At 36.6% G+C, this 5,442-nt stretch overlaps 1 pseudogene; it reads left to right on the top strand.

The window, feature by feature from the left end:
* The first annotated feature begins 5,115 nt into the window (after positions 1–5,115).
* On the top strand, positions 5,116–5,193 carry LOC138828504 (U2 spliceosomal RNA; annotated as a pseudogene).
* Positions 5,194–5,442: the final 249 nt, after the last annotated feature.

Below are 5,442 nucleotides of genomic sequence, written 5' to 3'. Positions count from 1 at the left end.
TTGGGGTAGGGGTGGAGGGACCATTGACATCTTCATCTGGGAGGTCTGACCCAAAGCCCTAAAATCAATTTTCTTCACTCCTGTTCACTGAATCCCAGGAGTATGCTTCCCCTCAGGCATTGGGAAGAAAAAATCCTTTCACACCTAGCCTCTATGCCTTACGTGGGTACATACCTCAGAAACACTTCTTGTGTGGAAGGTACCATCTCTGGTTGAGAGAAACAGATCTAGAAATGGGAAGAAGCTTTTTTTCTTTCTTTTTTTTTTTTTTTAAAAGAAGACCATTTCAAGGAGAGTTTTTATTTTCTATCTTCTTGTCATTTCTCCTTTGTCCCCACCTTCAAACCAGAAATCCAGCCTAGAAATATTTCTACATTTTGAAGATAGAATTCAGTGCTTTCACATAGCAAGAGGATATGGTAATATGAGTAATGTAGGTGTTTGATGAACTGAGTTTCCTTCCCCCCTTTGTAAATTCCAAGAGGAGGAAAGAGATTAAGAGAACATTTACTGCTGAGATCTTTCCATGAGTTTTTTACTGTTCATTTGGAATTAGGAAGTCATTTTCTTATCAGTTAGCTTATCAAGAGCAGGTTGTCAGTCGTGTTTTGCACCTTGAAGGATAAGGCATAATTTGTTTCATCTTATAACACTGGAGCATGGCCATTTCTAGACAAGTTGTAGGCAGATTCCAACTGCAGGAAGTAGTGACCATTAAAGGAAGCCATGTATGACAGGAGTACTTTTCTCACTGACACAGACTGCTATTTTATTTTTGGAAAGTAGCCTAAAGCGAATATGCTACTGGAAGTTTGACAGGCATCATGTATTGCTATTTCAGAAGAAAATTTAACTTTAGAAAAAAGTCAGGTAGCCTGAGGGTTTGGAATCAGGCTTAAATTTTTAATAAGTTGTCAAAAATACTTTGCAATAATCATTTGTAACTGCACTAAATTCTCTGCAAATTTCTATGTAGACTATCCAACTCCATTAACAGTTTGTTGTACAAAAGTAGTTAAAATGGCAGTTCATGAACGTGTACTCACAGAACTAGGAAGTCTACCCTGGTTCCTGTCTATTCTCTTTGTATAAGAGACAAGTGTGACAACTTGAGTTCATTTGTTGTGTTTATTTTTTGTCTAGCTCTAAATTTAGGTAAGTCTTTTTTTTTCTATTTGAGCATGTAAACAAAGTTCTCAAAATTCAAACTAACATCTAAAATTACCTACAAACTCACTGAGAAATCTAATATCCAAAGAGGGAAAGAGAAGCCAAAGGGAAAGAACAAGGGAGAGGGTCCAGGAGAGAATAAGAAAATCCATTGTTTAAGATTGAGGAGATAAGTTAATGAGTTAATCATCAGCAAAACAGACTTCAGAGCTGATCATGGTTATTATCATCTAATCAAATGCATTACTAATTAAAATATTGATTATTTGACTGATTAAAACATTGATTTTCATCTAGGAACCTGGTGGACCTGGGATTGAATGGTGACACCATAGGCCAACTGAGTTAGCTCTAGAAGTGTATAATATTGACATGAAATCATTGTAGATTATTAGACTATAGTGAAAATATAAGACATTTTAATTAGATAGCAAGCACTGTTTTAAAGTCTTCCTCTTTCTCTTATGAGCTTTTGAGATTTGCCCAATATTTTTATCAACCTGAATGTTAGTTTTCTATGTATACATTTCAATAATTGTGAAAATAATGACAAAAACATTGCATGCTTTGTTGTGTTTTAATGGGAATTATACTCAGAAATTGTATGAGAAACAACTTGGGAAATTGTTTCTGAACTTAATAACTGTTATTCTTGTTGTACTGGGGCTTGATCTCAGAGGCTGAGTACTTTCCCTTAGCTTTTTCAATCCAGGCTGAATCTCTTCCACTTGAGTCATAGCTCCAGTTCTACTTTTTGGTTGTCCATTTGAGACAAGAGTCTTACAAACTTTCCTGCCTGGCCTAGCTCAAACCTCAGTTTTCAAATCTCATCCTCCTAAGTAGTTAGTATTGTAAGCATGATCCACTGGCAATTACTTTAGTAGCAATTATTTTCTAGTCAGTAGAGAACTTGAACAAACAAGTGAGTAGGATATAAATAGAGTTGGCTAGTATATGCCAGAGAAAGTCTACATGTAGCTGGCTAGAAAGCAGAACAGAGACCTGAAAGTCAATTGTCTCCTGACTTGCTGAAATATATTTTCCAAGGTATTTAAAACTTTACCTAAAATGTTGAAATAATATTGGAATTTTTGCTATAACAATGTCAAGTGCATTTTTTGTTAAATATATAAAAAGCCCATAGGAATAAGATCTTTTCAGCTTTCTAAGATATTTTGGAGAGGCACAATGAAATATCTACTGTACAACAGGGGTAGTTAAATTTAGCAAGGAGAAGAAGAGGATTTAGAATTCTTTAGTGGTAGTTCAGTTTGAACTCAAGAACGTGCACCTGCTGGGCAGGTGCTCGATCTCTTTAGTAGCCCTTGTTTGCTTTTTGTTATTTTTCAAACAGAGTTTGGTGGTTTTTTTTCATGGGGCCAGATTTGGACCTGGTTTTCTCTTTACTTCTCCTGTGTGGATAGAATTACAGACAGGAACCAGCATTCCCATCTTGAGAATGGCCCTCTTTGACTCTTACCAAAGTTGTCCTCCAACTGCCATCCTCTGGATCAGCATCTCCTGAGTAGCTGAGAATATAGGCATGCATCATCATGTATGGCCTAGAATTAAGATAGTCTAGAGAGTCATGGCAATCTTAGTTCTAAACCTGCCAACATTTCAGAACTACTTCAGAAATAGGCCAAGTCGTTTGGAATGTAAGCTTCTAGAATATTTTAAGAAAAGCCTGGAAAACTCTGAGTAGTAAGTAATACATGTTTGTCCTCCAAATTTTTGACCAGTGGACCTATATGAGTGGAGCAGAGACTTCAGAAGTCCCAGCCATAATGTAGAGAATATAAGATAGCTCAGGAAATCTGAATGTCCTTTCCAATAACTCAATACAAAGTCAATAAATAGTGATGATCAGAAAATAAATTAGTAAACTTTGGAAACTTCTTCAATTTGATTCTAACTATGTGGAAGTTTCTCTTATTATCATCTCTCTTTTTATGTATGCTTAAAATGTTAGCATAATTTTCCAAAATTAAAAATAACAATAATTCTTAACAACTTTATTTTACTCACAGGCTATCTGGCATAATTCATGATGGCAACTGATACTCTGTGCAGAAATAATGCATCTATTCTAAAATATGTGCATATATTTTCAGAATCCCATGCCTTTTCCTTCTCCTGTCCCCTCACCCTGAGATCCACTCATATATGTCTCCTGAACTCAACAGGTTCTTGCAAGTTTTACATTCGTGCTTTGGATCTTGAAGTGCAATGCATAAGTTCTCATTCCTTGGAGCAAGTTTGATTTAGATTACTTTTTTCTTTCTTCTCAAGTACCTTCTGCTCTAGGTCACTCAGCTCTTTCAAATGGTCAGTGCTCATTTTATCTGTGCTCTTCATTACAAAGGGCAGGAAACCAAGGCCATTTCAAAGACAAGAGGTGGGTTATAACACTGTAGTACGTAACCACAGGATTGTGAATGCCAGTGAGACATTTTCTAAAATTCAGTGAAAGACAACTAGTAACTTACTCCACAGTTTAGGGGCTGGGAATGTGGCTTAGTGGTAAAGTACTTGCTTAGCAAGCATGAAGCTCTGGGTTTGATTCCTCAATACCACATAAACAGAAAAAGCCAGAAGTGGCACTGTGGCTCAAAGTGGTAGAGCCTTCAGTGAAAGAAGCTCAGGACAGTGCCCAGGCCCTGAGTTCAAGCCCCAGGACTGGCAAAAAATAGTTTAATACACACCTATATCCATGATCGTTCTGTGAGATGGAAAGTAATTGGGTATCAACTAGGAAAGGAAACAAAACATTAAAACTTGAATTTTGGAGTTATAAAGACCTAAACTCAAAACTCAGTTTCATGAGTTTATTGTCTTTAAGGCCTTAAGCAATTCACTTGCTTCCTTGGCTGTTATGGTTTGAATATGAAAATTTCCCCCTCATGTACAAACTTATGTGTTGAATACCTCCTGTCCAGCTGGTGGCACTATGCCGGGAAGTGATAGAAAGTTCAGTTTAAATTTTTCTCTCAGGCTTTTTGGTAAAAGCCACAGAAAGCTAACACAGTTGGATTTAATTCTCTCTCTCTCTCTCTCTCTCTCTCTCTCTCTCTCTCTCTCTCTCTCTCTCTCTCTCTCTCTCTCTCTCTTTCACACACACATACACACACACACACACACACACACACACACACACACACACACACACAATCTATCTTGACTCTAAGCTTTTAAAGGATTAAAATGAAATACTCTATTCATTACTTCCAGTGAATGGTGACTCTATCATGGTCTTTTTTGATTCAGGACTAGACTAGGTTTTTTTTCTTTTTCACCTCTATATTCTTTTCTTAATTTTATTATCTTTAAGTAGTTGTACAAAGGAGTTGCCACTTAATAAAGCAGCATATGAATTTAATGCATCTTGGTCAGTTTGACCAGATTTTTATGTAATATTCAACACATTATTTTACCTGAAAAAATGACATGCTGTCAATAATATATTAACCATCTTCAAAGTATTTGAATAACATGATCTCCTACTTAGAACTTGTTTCTCTATGGGACTACTCATAATGATTACCCTGATGTTTAGTTCCTGTTTGAACATATCCTTTGACTGTCCCAAGCCTAAGTCCAGTCTTCTTCGTCTCTAAATAAATATATGCATTTCATCTAATTTCATGGATTTAATTACTGATCATTCAGGGTAATGGATAATTCAGATCCAGATGATTTAGCCTTCTTCATTTTAAAATCTTTAATCCTATTTTATGTGTTACATTTCAGAATTTGCAATACAAATGCTGGCCATCATTTCCAGAATCAAGCTTTAATTTTCTATACACCCTAGCCCAACTACCATTACCACTCTTGAGTTTCCATTTCAGTTAAGATCCCACAAACCAATTTGAGAGTTGACTTAGACCCTCCTCCTTCACCTTCCAAATTTAAATAACTTTTGCTTAATGATCATTACTGTTAATCGCTTCTCGGCCTTTTGGCTAAGATCAAGTGTAGTATCGTTATTGTTACCACATTTTCTCCTTTCCTTTACTGTCTTGCTGACACTTCTCCAACTCAGAATGCCATGGTCCTCCCCTGAAGTTTTAAAATAACTTTTTGGCTCTTTTCTCTGCCTGTTTTCCTAATGCTAACACCTCTCAGCACATGTCTTACCTGAAATGTGGAGCTGGCTTTACTTTCCTCAGCTTCCAAGGGAGCTTGGCATGTTGTGGCCACCACAGTTGCTCTGGCCTCCAACATCTGCTCCTTCCTGACTTAAAATTTATGCTTGGGTTTCTTTCTTTC

This window comes from Dipodomys merriami, unplaced genomic scaffold, assembly GCF_024711535.1.
Source record: "Dipodomys merriami isolate MVZ:Mamm:240054 unplaced genomic scaffold, mDipMer1.0.p SCAF_16, whole genome shotgun sequence".
In the NCBI taxonomy this organism is placed as follows: Eukaryota; Metazoa; Chordata; class Mammalia; order Rodentia; family Heteromyidae; genus Dipodomys; species Dipodomys merriami.
Note: the sequence above shows the minus strand (reverse complement) of the source record. Positions and strands in the feature narration are given on the sequence as shown.